We start from the raw sequence: 18,993 nt of genomic DNA, 5'->3' as shown, positions 1-18,993 counted from the left end.
TGCTAATTACTTGCACATTGATTTTGACTGGCTGAGGCAGCCAAACAACAAGCACTTGCTAAACCAAAAAGCCATAAATCAGGAATAAGGTGTTGTCATGTCAACAAAGTAAAGTAAATATATTAGAGCATACACTGTGGTGCATTTCCACAATTGGGACAATGCAGTTGCCTGCCAATTTTTCTGGTATTGATGGGCATCATATCTAACCAATTGCAAATAATGAAATACACATGGAAGACGATGCTTGTGGTGGTGACTTGAAGCCCACTCAATTTCTTTGTGCTTCTTATTGCACTTTATTGAAGAATTGGTTATCAGGGTCCTCTGGACAGCTACATCAAATGGCAGTAGAAGGAACTGAGTCAGTACTCTCTTTAAAATTAATCTGTGGCATATAGCAGGCCTGGCTAATGTAATCTATACCAAATTCTGGCAAATTCTTAATAAGGCAACAACTCACTTTTGTGTGATATTTACAAGCCTTAGCTGCTATATAATATGCACAGTTTCCAGTCAGCTTCAACAGAGTTATTTTACTCTCCTCACAGAAATGTGTAAGGAAACATGTAAAGTTTTGAGAGATAAACACTTGTACATCAACGATGGCACAAAAACTGCACATATTTCTAACCTTTTAATGTCCTTTTGGAATATTCTTACTCAACTGGAAACTAGATTATGGTGTCTTTTGAATTTAATAATGCATCAAAATATAGGAGAGGTATGACGTTTTTTTTGTTTTTAATTAGATGCTATGGAAGCAGGCCACATGTGTGCTCAGCCTTGGCTAAAGTGAGCATGATCATTTTTGCTTTCAGAAACATGGACGCCCTTTCAGGTATGCATTGTGTTGTTCACACACACATGTGCCTGCATCAAGCTATTCTTGATAAAGATCTAGGTTTTAATGCAGTGACAAGAGATACATCTTATCAAGGAAAAAGATGAGGGATGATTAAGGAAGACACGTGAATGTGATGGTTATACTGAAAATTGACAACACATTCCATACTTTTGCTCATGGCACAAGGAAAATAGAGTAAGCTTGGTCAACATGTATCGGGAATATGCATTAGTTGACCATTGTTCTAAGAGAACAAATTCCCAAAGTTATGAGGAATTTCTTGCAAGATCTCCACTAAGGATCCCATTTGAACATAGATGTCCAGTGAGGCTCTTCTGTCTTGGTACAACCTGCCAAATATGGAACTCGCTGCAATCGCTTATATGAACAAGCCTTGGCACAGCCAATAGAACCTTTAGAACCTATTGGCTCTGCCAATGCCGTTTCACAATGTTCTACAGTATAAGCAAGATGCTGTGCAGTACGGTGAAAAGTAAAATAAAGGGCATGATGATGTACCCTAGACATTTTGTAGATGCCCTCATGTCCCATTACCCACGCACACCTACAAAATGACGCAAGCCATTCTTATAAAATTTCCGTTTTGAAATGGATTGAATGGATGGTTGTATGTAGGTAGCGCAAAAGCAGAGCTGGCAGCTATTTACTGCTTTGGCCTACACATAAAAAAATACATTAAAAAGAAGACTGCGGATGGGGCAGCATCAGGATGGGGGTATCAATGGGGAGCAAGGGGGGGTGTGAGGGGTAGCAGTGAGGAGCCGATGGATGGGAGGGAGGAGCACCACTGAGGGAGACGCACATGAGCAAGAAACCGACATGGGATGAGAAGCACGCAGAGGTGAGGGCAACAAAAAATAGTGCATGGAAGAAACATGCAATAAAGCAACACGAAGGTAGGCGGAGGTAGAGAGAGAGCCACCTGAGTGAACTGCTCAGAAACACATGCACTCTCATGGAGTGAGTAAACAAAATGAAAAATAAGTAGTGCGCGAAATGTAAACAGTGGAAGGAAACAGGTAATGAGGCTATACTTCCGGGGCTGGACAAACAGAAGAAGAGGAAGGAAAGGCCACACAAACTAACAAATAAAAAAAGAGGCAAATGGTAATGAAAATAAGGCAAAACGATGCTAAGCAATGGATGAGCTCTGAGCCCACTATAAGCTGACTACCTGTCTTTTCACAAACCGTGCAGCTTGCTCTGTCTGGTTGGCGAGACCTACAAATTGTGGATGACTTTACATTCCGGAGGGCTATTAGACATGGCTGCTTCAACACTGCAGTTAAAACAACATTAAACATCTTGTTTAGTTTCTTGCTTCTTCCAACACTCATTAACTTCTGAAAAATATGTCTGCAATGCATCAGAAGGGTTTTATGGGTGCATGCACCACACAACTGAAGGACAGCTCTGCTGCTTGGGCATGACACCGAACTCTTTCAGTATGAAACGCCACCGCCCATCAGTATTTCTATTCATCAGCAAAGCACAACTGCTCCTTCACAACTGCTCTTGTCAATAACAGGCAGAGACATATACTTCAGGTTTGCCACAGCACGACTGAAGCGGCATCTTCTAAACATGTCCGACAACCAACACTTTCCATATAGCTTACAGGCAACACACACACAAGCCCTGGCTTGCCTAACGACCAGACACGATAGCAATGTTAAGCGGCCATACAAGTACCAGTTGAACTCTGAGCAAATCGTAAATCATTTACACTTATAACCACAAGTTAACACCAAAAACAGCTTCAAATGTATTTTTAGTACTTATAAACAAATGCCACTAACTTTCACCATTCATGGACAAGTTGCCTTAAGTAGTAAACACGCACACCCTTGCCTGCCACTCATACGTTTCTTCAAGCCCAACTGCATTTGTTTGCTTTATCAGATGTTCTAGAAAAAGATGTGGGTTTTTCCGAGGGGTGTGAATTTAAACTGCTTTCAAATTTGGCAATTGATGAACTTCACAACTCCTGGAAGCTTAGCACTCTGTCAGCGTTTCAAAACTCCTGTGTTTTTCATTGTAGCAAAAACATATTTCCAAGCGGATTCTGCAAAATTCAAGCTTTTCAGGTTTGTTCTTCCACCAAATTAAATTTTTGTTGGATGTTTAACATCCGCAATTCAATTTAAAAACGTTGACAACATTGTGAAGTTAGCCAACTATTAAAATATTTCAACAGCGCTGAGGGAAGTCAACTTCACATGGTACCAGTTTTTTTTTTATTTTACTCATAATAGCACTTGCACTTGTTTTTGGCGTGTGTGTGTGCGTGCGCAGTGTGCGTGCGCACAGTGACTATCGGCCTGAAGCTCTCACTTGTCATTAAATGTTCTCCTTTCCCAGTAAAGCGCTCTAAAGCAGCCATCCCTATAACCAGACTGTGAAATACAAAAATACTTATAATATAAATGTAAACGAACTAATTACATTGAAAAGCAAATGGTGATGGCCTTTTGCTTTTAGGATTACCCTATGACATCATCCTTGAATAGAAGGTTATTTGCCTACTATTCCATACTACAAGTATTTTAAATGGGCACATATTAGCACAACCGGAGGATCTGCACTTCTTTAGTTTGAAAGTGAGTGTATCTGCACTTCACAGCAGAGTTCCAATACTTTCAAAGGGAGAGTACCAGTACTTCTCAATATCAAACTCGTACTCTGGGATACTGAGTACTAGCACTTCTATAGTTCCATTTCCAGCAGTGGATATTGTGACCTTGCGGTGAATGGCGCCTTGGCTTTGTCCCAAGTTTCCCAGATCCCTTAAAGAATGGCCACAGCTACACCACATAAAACTCCCATTCGGGTATTACTAATTTATTGCAAATTAAGCAAACATGTGCGCTATAAAACGAACAGACTTGTATAAACGTCTGCCACCTTTCGTGTTTCATTTTTGTTTGGCCCCACTATCATGAGACATCGCTAGAGGCCAGGCACATGCACGAATGACTCACACGCAGACCTGCTGTTAACAAAGACGACAAGGCCTGTCAGCTGTCAACTGCGCCCCAGAGTGTGCCTGCAACGCTAAAACTTCCAAACAAATAGGGAGGATTTGAGTTTCATGGATACGCTACTTATTTACATTTACTCGCTGTAAATAATTAAAACAATAAGTAACCTACAGGAAATCCTAAAGTGTTACATAAAATACAATACACAACTATCTTTTACAAATTGTGGACACAGTGCTTCTTAAATTAATAATCCAAGTCACAGCTGGAAAACAACTGCACACAGACCAGTGTTTCCCAAAATGTGGGTCTGGGTCGCAAGCCGATTTTTGGTGGGTCATGAAAGTTCAAGGAATAAATAAAGATGCCTTTACATTCTGTATTTATGTTGTCACATTTGCTGTACTTCAAAGACAGAGGTCAAACGTCAGGCTATGCCTTCTGAAAAATAGATATATTTTTTAACATTGTGATTGGTGTTTACAAACTCCTCTCACTTAGTGGTCGGAGAAAGATAAGTAATGTGAATTATGTGGCAATCTTGCCGGGTACAGAGAGTGTGAAAGAAAGGACTAGAGGATGTCATTTTTTTGTAACACACTACAAAATGTACATACTTGTAAATGAAATGCACAAATTCAGAAACTAGGAAACCAAAAATGAGGCACAATTTTTTTGATTCTGATTTGTAATGGAGGCAAAGATTTTAATAGGATCTAAACAAATTAAGACACTTTACTAGGTGATGCACACATTATATATATTCACCACTTTCCACACATTTTCCTTCGTGTGTACTATAGTTTTATCAGTATGCCTGAAGTTTTAGTAGAAGTAGAAGGAAAGGGATGGCAGGGAAACAACTTTCTAAAATGCCACACAGGGCTAGGAAAGAGACAGGTTAGGTTATGTGACCTGGAGGACGAGGAGGTAATGCCGCTAGGAAACATAAAAATAGTCGCAAACAATTCAGAGATGGCACATGGGTGGGGAAACTGGAGTAAGGAGTCTGACCAGGCAGGACCCTCGTCAAGACACACAAATGACTGCGGGGAGGAAGGTTGGCTAGATGATATCGAATAGGGAAAAGGTATGCCACATAGCATAAGGATAATCTCCTGGAATATAAATGGCCTAGGAAATGACTTGAAACAAAATAATATAAGGGAATTGGGGGAAAATACAGAAATTATGTTTATCCAGGAGACCTGGCTATGTGGCAAGACCCTGATTTTTGATGGCTTCTACCAGCTAAACCGACCTGCAAAAAAATGTAGATTCGGGCGTTCTGCTGGTGGAATTATGACTCTGGTATCGACTAAGATCATGGAGAAAGTAATTGAAATAAATGTGAAATGCAAATGGTTGTTGGCATGTAGAATAATACTATCAGGGTGTATAAAATGGATACAACTCTAATGTTAAATGTGTACATGCAATGGGCCACCACAGAGCAATATGTAGAGGAAATGGCTCTCTTCAAGGAGGATATAGATTACCTTGGTGAAAAATACGGCAGGGATATGCTTATTCTCGTGGGTGACTTTAATCACAAACTTCACCCCGAGAAGGTAGATTGTTGGTTTATAGACATATTGGAGGCCTATGAAATACCTCAAGCAACTTTCCCTGAAAGTATATCTAGTGCTAAAGATTTGCAGTTGGGAAACCTCCTGGGATCAAAAAACCTGTTCTGTTTAAATGGAAGATGCAAGCTACACTGCCCCGCTAAAAAAACATTCAAACCAGGCTCTCAAATCTGCCCCATAGATGATGCCTTTACCACACCTTGGAATTTTAGATTAATCTCAGTATTCAGAATTGTGAATAGAGATGGAAATGACCATAACATGGTAGCCTTGGAGATCCCGGTTGTGCACTTCGAATCTGGCCCAAAGGTTATGGAACAAGAGGTGGATTATCCCAGACGCCACACAACTAGGCTTACAGAAGAATATGTTGCCAGATTAATAAAATTACAACAGAACCTAGACCTGAAGTCAGCAAGGGGTCGAAACCTCGATTGGTATGTACGAAAAATCGAGGAGGTGGTTCAAACTCTTAGTATAGGTCTAAAAAATATAAATAGAGGCAAAACCAAAAATAAAGCGAAAAGTGAGAAGATAGAGAAACTTACCGGCTGGTTCACTAGGGAATGCCAGGAGAAAATAAGGGAAGTTAGGAGAATGACCCGCCGCATTCAGCAAAAGAGAGACGGGCCTAAAAAGAGAATATAACATGCTTATCAGAAGGGCAAAAAGGGAATTTAAAGAGGGATGTTGGCAAAAATTACTCGAGGTAATCGAAACTAAGAACTTACGAAACTTCTGGAAGTTAGTCCACTCAGCAGCACATCGCCAATCAGGGAAAATGAACTGCATTGTAGAAGACTCCACATGGGAGGAGTATTTACACGATCTGTATAGCCCAGGGAAAGACCGGGAAGAAAATCTGTAAACAGACTGGAGCGGTCTGGTAGCAGATATAAAACCCGGTTTTTCCGCCCTAGAGGTTAAAAAGACGATAAAAGGTTTGAATCTCACAAGAGCGGCAGGCCCAGATAACCTCCCGGCTCAAATAATCAAAACTCATGTAGATTGGTGGGCGGATTTTTTTGCAAGTATGTTTGAAGTCATCTTAGATACTAGCAAACTCCCCGATAACTGGAATGGGGCTATAGTAAGGCCAATACATAAGAAAGGGGAGATGAACAACCCGAAAAATTATAGATTAATTAATCTACTGGACATCGGGGAGAAAATATTTGCAAAAATAGTTCTTGGCAAATTAAAGGACTGGGTGGAAGAGAATTCAATTATCTCGGTGGAACAGGGATGCTTTAAAGAAGGGCACTCCACCGTGGATCACTGTTATGCCCTGTGGGCCCTTGTCCGGAAGTCGATAGAACAAAAGGGGAACCTGTTTTGCTGTTTCGTCGACTTCCGGGCAGCCTTTGATTCAGTGGACCGGGGGAAACAATGGGAGTGCCTGATTACATATGAAATCCCGGTGTGCTTACTTGAAATCTTGAAAGAATTACACAGAGGGAACTGGGCCCAAGTCATTAAAGATACACAAGGGGCGCTGACAAAGAAAATTAAAATAGGGAATGGACTGAGACAGGGCTGCGTCCTAGCTCCGCTCCTTTTTTCAATATTTCTAGTGGATCTACCAGCAGCACTAGAGGTGGAAAGAAGCGCGAGCCCGAGAATGAATAGTAGAAAGGTCTCTTGCTTGCTGTATGCAGACGATCTTGTGATTACTGACCAGACAGAGCTCGGGCTACAAAAAAAACTAAATGTATTCCATGATTACTGTAAGGATAAATTGCTGACAGTGAACATGGAAAAAACAAAGATCATGAGCTTCGGTAAAGGGACCAAGAATTTTAGCTGGTACCTAGATAAAATAAAATTAGAAACGATAAAAGAATATAAATATCTTGGTCTTTGGTTTGAATCCTCCTTAAAATGGAACATACATTTGGCACACCAAAACGCAAAAGCATCTTCCTCCATTTGTGGCCTGAAAAAATTCAATAAAAACTATAGGGATATGTCACACAAACCGATATTAAAAGCATTTGAGGCCATGATACCGCCCCAAGTACTGTATGGTGCAGAAGTGCTCCTTCTAAGCGGAAAGGGAGGCTGGGATCGGGAGGAAGGTAAGGCCCTGAAAACCTTATTGTCACTACCTAAGTCATCTATGATACAGGCAATTAGACTGGAAACAGATATGATTGGATGGAATACTCAGGCCAAAATGGCAATGGTAAGATTCTGGAAACGCCGATACCAGGGGGTAGGGGAAAAGGTCTCACATTGGTGTAGTGAAGAAATCCGCCACAGTAACCTAAGATGGGCATTAGACGCAAAAAGAAAAATAAAGGAAATAATTGGGAATCTAAAAGTGGGAGTAATCCAAAACTCTCTAGATGTAGAGTTCACGAAGAGTGCACTCAGAGTACAAGGAAGGGAGTACTCCAGAAGGCAGGATATAGGATATCTAAGAAACAAAAAATCAGAGGTAAATATGATAGAATCATGGGAAAACGAGACTGGGTAACCATACTTAGAAACCCTGCCAAATTATGCATTTAGGTGGGAGATACTGAAAATCCGAATTGGCACCATCCCTTGGCTAATGGAAGGGAGAGTTAAGGCAGAAATGTTATATCCAGATGGTATATGTAAATGTGGCCTGGGGGCCAAGTGTGAAATGCTGCACATATTACTTGACTGCTTGACATGTCTAGAAGTGAGAAAACGGTTCTTTCGACCTTTATTTATAAAATATGGCATAAGACACCGTGTACAAGCGACAAACTTATTGATAGGAATGGAAAATCAGGAAATTGCACTTGGGAACTTTCTGAAAAAGGTGAATCGCTTAGCACAGGAACAACAAAATAAATCAAATCGAGGAACCTATATTGATAGATACAAGTAAAAGCTAAGTTACGAGGGATTGCAAGCCTATACAATATCAGATAGTACTGTAATGAGAAACATATCGAAATTGCCTGTTTTTAATGTAATATCTTCCAGTTTTATTATGTATAGCATGTGTTTTAAAATTCTTCTTAACGATTTTATGTCTGTGCTACCCATAGAATGCCTTTTCTTTTTAAATTTTGTATAACATATAGAAAGCGGCATGGAGAGTAACAGCCTGATTTTATAAATTTTGTATGGTTTTGATATTGATGTGATGCATTTCGATCTCATTGTTTAAAGACCACGGTCTAAATAAACAGAGTTCTCTCTCTCTCTCAGTATGCCTGTGCAAATTTAGTGGCCATTTCAATGAAAAAATGCACTGCCTGTTATTGACATTGTGCTGCTACACAATGCTTTATTACATTAAAAAACCACCCCATTGTGTCCATTAAAGCTAGGTGGATCGCGTAGGTTTGACGTTTCAAAAGGTGAGTCATGCAGTGGCTACCGGCATGGTTCGGGGTTGGCGGGCGTGGTGGGGAGGAGAAAGGGGAATGTAAAATAAAAAACACTTACCTTACGCCACATCTCTGCTCCTTCTCTCCTCCATGGACTCAGGCCAGAACAGCAACCAGGAAGCACACCCAGGCTCCCCTGACAAATCATATCGTCGCAATGCAGCGTTGTGATCCCCTGACCAATCACAATGCTGCAATGCAGCGGTGTGATTGGTCCGAGCGCTGTAGTTTGGCGATCAGACCGAGACTGGGGGCCTTGTCATCTTCTGCCCACAGGCTGTAATGCAGCCTGGGTCGAGAACTTGCAAAGGGCCCAGAGGGCCAGCCAAGCATTCATGTGCACTTGGAGAGGGCAAACCACTCCTGTGCTGCTCTGAGAGCAGAGCAGTCCTGCCTGTCCGCCCGCCCGCAAAACAGCTGGAGGCAATAAAATGATAACAAGTTATTATCATTTTATTTTTCCTTTTGTCACAGTGCTTAAAAGCAGTGGTGACACTGAGATCATGGTTCTAAAAACTCTGTCTTGGACTCTAAATCCTGGGGTAATACTGCAATGCAATAGTAACATTGCGAGGGATCAGTGGGAAAGTTGATATGTGCAATAATTTAATTACTGCATATTTCAAACCAATTCTGCATGGCTCTCAATTAGTTCAGATTGTGTTGATTTTTTGTATGAGTTTAAAGTTCAATGATCTGTTTCAGATAGAATCAATAATTATGTCACTTGTGTTATGAAACAGCCCCATAACAAATGTAGTCACAATTGTCCTCATTGGGAAGAGTCACAGCTTTCAATCTTTATTTTGAACCAGACAGACTCATTCACTTCTTCTACTTCCTGGTGGTCCAGCTGGGCTACAGCACAAGCTGAGTGAGCCGCTCTCCTCTTGTAAGTGCCAGTCAGATTATCACTTCACAGTGCCCCCTTTTCAATAAGGATAGTAATATCTGTTATATGAGATGTAAAGATTATAGTACTTGATGACCTATAGCCTGTAGCTGGCAATGGACGTTATACTGTGTTTCCAAGATTTTCTTGAGCTGAAGACAACTGTGGGTGTCAACCAGAGAGTCAAGATTATTTCGACGGGCGAAACATTTCAGGTAACAGTGTTATTAATTGGCATGGGTCATCTTTCCTTTGACTTTAGTAATTTGCAAGGCTTTGAAATGGGTGTAGTCTTTCTTGGGTGCCATCTTGTTTACCAAAACATATTTCCCAGTTTAACTTTTGGATGTAATGGCGGGTCTTTTCTTATCTGATTCTTCTTTTCTTTTTTATTGAATAGAGTAATAGGTAGCCGAAGGTACGAAACATATTTCACTTTAAATTTCAATATCAATACATTTCAATAAATCTTTTTTTTTCTTCTTTTTTTAAACACCTTAAAATATCAGACAAGAGATAAAAAGATAAAAGGGAGCAAGATTCATCGAGATAGAAGAAATAGCCAATAACATCATTAAAACTTTCAGGACATTATGTACAAAATTTGCAATTTATAAAGTGTATCTGCAAAAGTGCAAAACTGCATTAAAGTGCTACTGCAAAGTGCAAAAAGTACAATAAAGTGCAATCTAAAAAGTGCTTAGTGCAATCTAGTGCAATCTAGTGCAAAACTGCTAAAAGTGCAGATAAAGTGCAAATTTCCTTAAATGTCCTTAAACAAAACCTGTTACATTCATAGATGAAAAGGCTGTTAATAGTAGAAAAAAACTTATATCGTGTACTCTCAATTTTCTTCTCGAATCATCCTCCCTTCAATTGTTCTAGATTCCCAAAATCTTTCCGATTCATTTCAAATCTCCCATTCTGCCAGCATAAGCCTTTTCAAAAAGGCAGGTTCTCCTCATTTTATTAAACCATTTTAAGTGTGATGGGATCTCCCGAGATTTCCAGTTTTGAAGTATTAAAGAATGAGCAACAGTGCAAGATATAAATATGAATACTTCTTCCTCTTTATTGAACCCACTCCTATCTTTGCATATACTAAACAGGGCCACCTCTGCAACTGGCAGAAAAGATTTCCTGATGGCCTGTTCGATATCTGCAAATATCCCCTTCCAAAAAGATTCTAGCTGGGGGCAAACGAAGAAAATATGGTGCCATCCTCCCTGTCCACTTGCCATACATCTGAAACACTTATTCTCAACTTCAGGGTACATCTTCTCTAGAGCCTACGGTGTATAATACGCTAGCCAACGAGATAAAAAGGACATCCTCTTATAATTGGCTGCACGTAAAGATTTATTTCCCAACTGACACAGGGTCTCCCAATCCTTCGAGGAAAAAAGTACATTGAGTCGAGAGGCTTATTTTCTCAAGATGTCTGTCTACTAGCACGGTTTGTCGAGAGGAATGAAGCATCTTATACCAATATCCTATACCTTTATTTTTTCCTCCGTACATGGCTGTTAACATGGCATTAGGAGAATTAAGCAGGCCACTTATCTCATTTCTAATGAAGTAAACGATCTGCATATAATCAAAAAAAGTCAGACGCCTGGGATTATTCGTTCTAGCAACCACCTCCTGCCAACTAATTACCCTGTTTTGAACTACCAAATGTCTCAACTCACGAAGCCCGCAAAGTTCCCAATTTTTTATGTGATTCAAACTTACTGGGAGGCCTATTTGAGTACATTCAATTAAACTTAAATAATGGGAGCCATCGGTGCCATGTTTTTTTAAAAAGGAGCGACAGTCTTGAGGCATACTCTCTTAGCGTCTTGTATCTTGACCTCTTTGGGAGCTTTGCAATTTTCAAAAAAATTGGAATTTGAGAACCTGCCTCTTGTAACATCTTTATAAGAACAAAATGATCTCTTGTCTGATTAACCCCCAATAATCCTGCCAATATATCAAAAAATGCAGCTTCATAGTAGGTCCTTAAATGGGGTAGAGCAAAACCTCCTTGATCAACTGGAAGTTGTATCACTGGCAGCTTAACTCTCGAAGCTTTATTTCCCCAAATAAAACCTCTCAGCATTGTTTCCAGCTCTTTAAAGAAACCTACATTAATTTTAATGGGAACATTGCTGAACAGAAATATAAGCAGGGGCAGCACTGACATTTTAATCAATGATACCCTGCCTATAACTGATAATGGAAGCAAAAGCCATTGATCTAGAAGGTTACGAATTTTGTTCTTCACTCTAGTGTAATTCATGGAAAAAAGCTTATCATATTCAGAAGTTACGAAAATACCCAGGTATCTAATTGGGTCCCTTCTTGCAGCTTGAACCTGCAAATAAATAGGGAGAAAATGCAGATCGGTGTTTAAAGCAAGGACCTCAGTTTTTTTGGCATTTATTTTATGGCCCCCTATCTTTTCATAGTCCTTAAACTCTCTCATTAAATTCTCAATATTTTCTTTTTTAGGTATTAAATAAAGGATAATGTCATCGGCAAACAACTTTAGTTTCGACATACCGATGATAGGGGGCTGAATGGCCACATTGTCCCTGATCTTTACCACTAGAGGCTCAATAAAGAAAGCAAAGAGCAACGGGGACAATGGGCAGCCCTGCCTTGTTCCCCGATTTACCTTAATCTTCCCAACCTGTTTGGCATTAATTATTACTTGAGCCAATGCTCCCTCATAGATATTATGTAGCATCTTAATGATTGAGGCCGGGAATCCAAATTGACCCAGAGAATAAAACAATGCTGCCCAATTGACCAAGTCAAACGCCTTTTCTGCGTCAATCATTAAAATGCAGGCTGGAGTCGAATTTATATTAAAATAGTCCAATGCCTGGATTAGGAACTCAGTGTTTGCTGCCATATAACGTCCTGCAATAAACCCAGTCTGATCTTGAAGGATAACTTCCTGGGCTGCAAACACAAATCTTTCCGCCCATATTTTCATGAGGATTTTATAATCGTTTTGGTTTTTGTCTTTTTTAACAAAACATATAATTGTGGATTCCTTAAACTCCACGGGGACATGCCCACCTAATCTAATATAATTAAATAACTTTTTCAAGGGAGTTACTAGTTCTTTTAAAAAAAACCTTGTAAAATTCAATTGGAAATCCATCCTGCCCGGAAGCCTTTGCCCCTGATGTTGCCTTTATACATTCTTGTATTTCAGAGGGTCTTATTTCAAGCCCAATGGGGTTAGCCCGATTTTCAGAGATTCTGGGGATCTCTATATTTGCAAAGAATTCCTGAATCATTTCTTCCTCTACCTGATATTCTGTAGAGTAGATTTTTTCAAAATGGTCCAGGAATATCCTAGAGATCTTATCACCCTCCTCCAGTCCACTCTGAGGGTCTCGAATGTTCACTATCACTGATGACTCCTGCCTCTTTCTCGTAGAGTTAGCCAGAATTTTCCCACCAACTGGCTGTCTTCGTAGACCTTTAGTTGGAAGGCTTTCGAGCTATTTATCTCTTCCACAATAAAAAAATCCCATAAAAGAGCTTTAGCCTGCTCTAATTGACTTGAATGTGGTTGGAACTGTAGAGCATATTCCTTCTCTACAGCTGACTGAAGCTTAGATATTTTTAGCTTTCTTTCATTCACCTGGGCACTGGTATACGCAAGGATCTGAGCGCGTGCTGCTGCTTTAAATCCGCCCCAAACTGAAAAGGGTTCAGCTGTATTATCATTCATTTCAAAGAATTGTGTAATCCATTCTCTGAATCCTAAAACCGATTTCTGATTCTGTAGCAGGGTGCGATCCAGCTGCCACCTGGGACGCTCCCCTCCAAGTGCTAGCTCTAATTCTATTCTGCTGTGGTCAGAAAACGGATTGCCTCCAATCAGAGTTTTTGAGATCTGAAGAGATCTAGGTATTAAAAAGAAATCTATTCTGAATGTAGTCCGAAACCGGTAGGAATAAAATGTATAAGATTCTTTTTCAATATTCCTACCGCGCCAGGGATCCCTTAATTGATACTCATGTAAGAGAGCTTCAAAAAACATTTTGTTTTAGGTTTTAACTGCTTCTTTTTCTTATTAGAAGTGTCTCTTAACAAATCTTGAATATAATTAAAGTCCCCTCCTAAAATAATCTGTCCTGGGACTCCCCTTAAAGCTTCATAAATTTCAGTCAACCCAGAAATATCATCAAGGATGGGGACATAGTAGTTCACAAAATTATCTGCTTCTTCTTTCATTGTTTTATTTACCTTGCCATCTTTCTCCATGAATAGATATTGACAACATGACTGTTTGGAAGCTCGGGTTCACCTGGGGAAGGCATATGTGTACTACCACTCAAAGTTCAACTTTGAAAGGCATTATCTAGAGGACCTGTGCGTGCTGTTTTGAAATATCTTTAAGCAACACATTAGAGCCGGATGCATTGAGGATTTACTCAATACAGTTCTGTAAAAAATTGCTTTTATGTTGACATACATCTGATATTTTGTTATGGATCACTATCATATATTTGAGGAACTCTACATTTTTAAGGTGTCTGGAAACCTGCACACTGTAAACATTTCTGCAAGGCTGTGTAATAATTTTTGTATTGCCATGGAAGGCACCTCAGTCACCTGTAGAAATATTGAGTACTCATCATTAGCAATAAGAAACTAGACCCAGAGTTAGGTGCTATGTAGAGATTGATGCCTGCGACCTCTTTACAGTTATGGTAAGTCAAAGGGGGGGTTTTAATATTGGGCCGAAACCTGCCACTCTTGAAATCATGCCCTCAGTGATCTTCAGCTACTCTGAAATTTATATTTTGTGGTATTTTTTAGATTCATCTCAATTGAGGGAAACAATACACATTGAGACAGATTTACTAACCTTTCAGGCACCTAGCTATGCTGCATTTTGTGAAAGGACAGAGCCGCAAGGCACCATGTGCACCTCTGGTCCCTCCCAGCGATGTCGCACTGTGTGCTGCCTAAGACCAATTCAGGCACCCTTGTACCATGGAGGACACACATGAGAGGGGCTGCTCTTTTGTTGGATGGCTGCCATGCTCCAGACACCAAGAAAGGGGGTCTGGCTATCTTGTAATTGAGAAGGATAGTGTACTCTGGGATAGCTAGATGCCACACTTCACAGGAAGTTGCCATCAGATGGGAAAGTTCCTACTACCCATTGGCTAGTGAATGCCACATCCCCCAATGGTTTTTTCTAGGTAGAAATATGATACCCCTGGCACGTAGACCTCAAATGTAAATGTAAATGTACATGTACATGTACATGTATTTATATAGCGCAAATTACCCACATCGCAGGCATCTAAGCGCTTGCTTAGGGAACCCGTCCTGGTATTCCCCTGTGAGATAACCCCAGCAGGGTATCCACAAGGTGAAAGCCAGGCATCCCGCCGCGAGGGGCCGTTGTGGAGATTAAGCAAGCTATTGCCCAGAGTCGCAGAGTGTGAACCCGTGAGTCGAGTAGGCACCGGAGCGAGAATTATCGAGTCCGTGGAATTATTGAGCCCAAGCCCCGTCGAGGCGGGGAATTGAACCCTGGTCCAGGGCCGATCTCTGCTTCCGGGTTTGCCGCCTCTAACCCCTGAGCCACACTTCTCCACTCCTCTCCAATCACCTCTGCACTGGAGACGACTGAAGAAGGATTGCCCTGTTGTTACCTAAACCTGGCAAAAGAGGCTACACTAACCACTGAACTTACCCGCTTGAGGAAAAGCAGCCAGCTACTGTCAATTGCCCAGGCTGTTGGCGCAAGGACGCCTCTAATTTCCCATAGCAAATAGTTACCAAATAAAGAGACAGGCACTGGTAGCTGGAACGCAAGAACAGGGTTTATTTCTCATGAGGAGAGCCTGTCATTTCGGACACGCACACAGAATGTCTTCGGGAGGTGCTCTAACTGCATCTCTGAGGCCTGGCCTCTTATAACGTGCTGGCGATCGGCGAGGGGCAGAGGGGCTATGGTGCTTTCAAAATGGCTACTGCTTACTAGAGCGTACGAGCCTGAGAGGGGACAAGGTGGCACCGATTATGTTGACATCGCAAACCAGTTTTTCACACGCTGATGCTTGGGCTAGCAAAGAGAGAACTGTGCCTGTGTAATTTCAGAGCACCAGGCAAACAGTTGGCTGATTTCCTGTTACTGCGCCAGGCCCACAAAATCTGAAACAACACGTCCTGGCCAGTAAGTAGACAAAATTACTTGACAGTCATGTGCAGCATGGACGACCAAGTTCCAATGCTCTAAAGTTGCATCCGAGTCTTCCAGACCTAGGAGAGTCTTCAAAGTGCAGTTTGGTTGGTGAAGATGGACACTAGTCTTCACCAAAGGGAATTGTTGTATTCGCAGTGACGGGAGACCACTAGTCCAGTGGCAACTACGCTTTCGCTGGACAAAAGAAGACTTTGAGGGACATCGACCCCTATGGCCAATGTTCCCCCACCTTGACAGTGGACCAAGGAGTGCCGCCCAAGAAGTTCCCCTTCGACCACACAACATTCTCAGCATCTTCAGCATCCTATATCTCTTGCATCAGTGCCACTCCATTGAAGTCTATGGTGGTTCGGCTATGGTGCCTGGAACTGGACTTTGGACTGCTTTGTTGCCATGGTAACTGTCCTACTACTCCTTATTGTCCCCTGACCTTGCTAGATTTGGTCGAAAAAGCACAGGCGAGTTGGCTTAAAAACATTGTGGCCTAGTTAAGTCTCCTGTTGTTGAAGGAGCGGAGACTGGCCTTAAAGGAGAGAAGACTTCCCTGGAAGAAAAAAAGGATCAAGCTGGGATTGAAGTCCTAATATATTGTGACATCAGCAAAGAAGCAGAGATAAGGAGAGTGCCTATAATCCTAAATTGCCACAGGGTATTGTTCCTAAGTATACTGAGGAAGATAACATACAAATGGCTAGCATCCTATGAGAGAGCTCTAAGGATGAGGAGGGTGGGTGGAAGTGGTGCTCCATGCAGGTAAGTGCGGTGGGGCGGGTATGGTGGAGATAGGGGGATGAAAGTGACAATGATGGGACAGGGAATGTAAAATAAATGAATAAATAAAACTACTTACCTTGCACTCGCGGCATGGTCGAGTTGGCACTGCGGAGAGTGCAAGGTAAGTGGTTTTAGTTATGTATTTATTTTACATTCCCTATCCGGCATGTGTCACTTTCACCACCCCTCGCCCCCGCTCGGCCCACCACGCTTACATAGACGGACCACTATTGGTGAGTGCCCAACACTGAGGGTCCTTGTTTTGGCACCTGGTTCCAAAAGTGGGAAGGTATTGTCTCCTGACACTGGAAGATAAGGTGGCCGACTCTCCTCCACACATGAATGAGGCACTAATTGAGCTTTTTGGTCTAACCCTTGAGAAATACAGACAGGGGTTCAGGAATACTCATAAGAGGGCAAACCAGATATTGGTAGACTTTGTGGATGCTTCTGTGAATTCAATGGAAGGCTAGATTAAGAGTAACAAGGCAGATACCTGTGACAGATTCTACAATGCAGTGGTGAGAGAGCACATACCTACAAATTGTACTCTGAGAAGTTACAAAAGTGTCTGGTAGATTCTAAGTTATCCAGACCCAGAGAGCTGGGGACGATATCTGATGAATGTGTCTGATCATAAGAAAAGAGGAAAGGGTGAACCTCAGGGGAAAGAAGGGGGACACGGTTACAAAAGAAGGAAACTCCCAAGGAATCCCTCAAAAATGCCCCGGGAAAGCCCTGAGCCACATCCCATTCTGAGGGGATGATGCACCTAGGAAAGAATTATCACTTTTCAAAGTTTGGGATATGCTAATACAGTAAACAGCCAGGGCACCAGAGGAGAGATGCTGTGTGCACCAAAAAGTAATCTACTGGTGACCATTTTAGCATTGCTAGTGTAGGGATCCGCGTGGCAGTAGTCCCTGGAAATTGCAAGGGGTACACGGAGGCTACCTTAATTTCAATGGGTGGGGAAGGACTGAACCCATGGCCCACCGGCCTCCAAGCATAGAAAAATACACGGAATGACAACAAATAAATGGGGCGGAAGTACAGACTCTGAGGGATATAGGTACCAGCATAACCATGATGGTGGCCAAGCTGTTTTCCACAGACCAAATACGCATCAATTGTAAACTTTGACAATGTTACAAAGTCACACCCGCTTGCTGTGGTAGACTGTAAGTGGGGAGGAGTTACTGGCACAAAGAAGGGAGCTGTGTCCCCCGCCATCCCAGTGGAGTCTGTATCGGGAAATTACCACGAGACTTCTGCCTGGGTAGAAGTGGAGAGAAGGACTCCTGTAGAAATGCTGGGGCTTCCTGAATGGGAGTGTGTCTCCACAAGAGCACAGGAGGCCTTGATGGAAATTGAAGGGATCCTGGAGCCTAGATGAATCACTTAAGGCCCTTGTATCAGGAGAAAGGGGAGGAAGAAGGGGGAACCAACTTTCAAAAGTTCAGATGTCCAGAAGGGGCTTAACTGTAAGGGGGAGGGTCTGGGGCCTGAAAAGGAGGCTTCTTACCCGAGAGACTAGCCACATTTGACACAGAGCTTCAAGGAGAAGGAGGTCTCTCCAGGGAGGACTCAAGCCAGGGGCAACATTTGTGTCCCATTCTTTAAGGCCAGTACAATTAGCGGTCAAACAGGAAAGTGATGTCAGTGGTACCCATAAGGTATATTTGGAGGTGGGAACCATGTATAGTGAGGCAAGGGACCCCGAACAAATCAGGGCAACCAGGAGAGTGGTGGTGGTCACCCAGCAATACAGAGAATTCCTCTATAACCTGGCTCATGACATCCCCTTAGCCGGACATCTGGGAAATACTAAGACTTCACAAAGCTTTATCAACCATTTCTATTGTCCACAGATGTCTGAAATGGTGAAAGAGTTCTGTCACACCTGTGTCATCTGTCAAAGCCAGTGACAAGACAGGGGGCAAGCCAAAGGCTCCCCTTATACCATTAACTGTGGTGGGGACTCCTTATAAGAGGGTAGGGATTGACATTGTTGGTCCAATAGAACCCCAAAGACCATCTAGAAACAGATTTCTCCTGGTGGTAGTGGATCATGCCACAAGGTATCCAAAAGCTTTTTCACTAAGCACAGTCATGGTCCCTGCAGTGGCTAGAGCTCTTGTTGTAATCTTCACCAGGTTTAAGTTCCGTAAGGAGTTCACATCAGATAGGAGTACTAGCTTTATGTCAGCCTATCCGAAAGCACTGTGAGATGAGTGTGATGTGACTTATAAGTTCACTGATCCCAACAATCCCCAAGGAAATGGTCTT

Source organism: Lissotriton vulgaris, chromosome 3_1 (assembly GCF_964263255.1).
Source record: "Lissotriton vulgaris chromosome 3_1, aLisVul1.2, whole genome shotgun sequence".
Taxonomy (NCBI): domain Eukaryota; kingdom Metazoa; phylum Chordata; class Amphibia; order Caudata; family Salamandridae; genus Lissotriton; species Lissotriton vulgaris.
The sequence above is the reverse complement of the archived record's forward strand: the minus strand, read 5'-3'. Positions refer to the sequence as shown.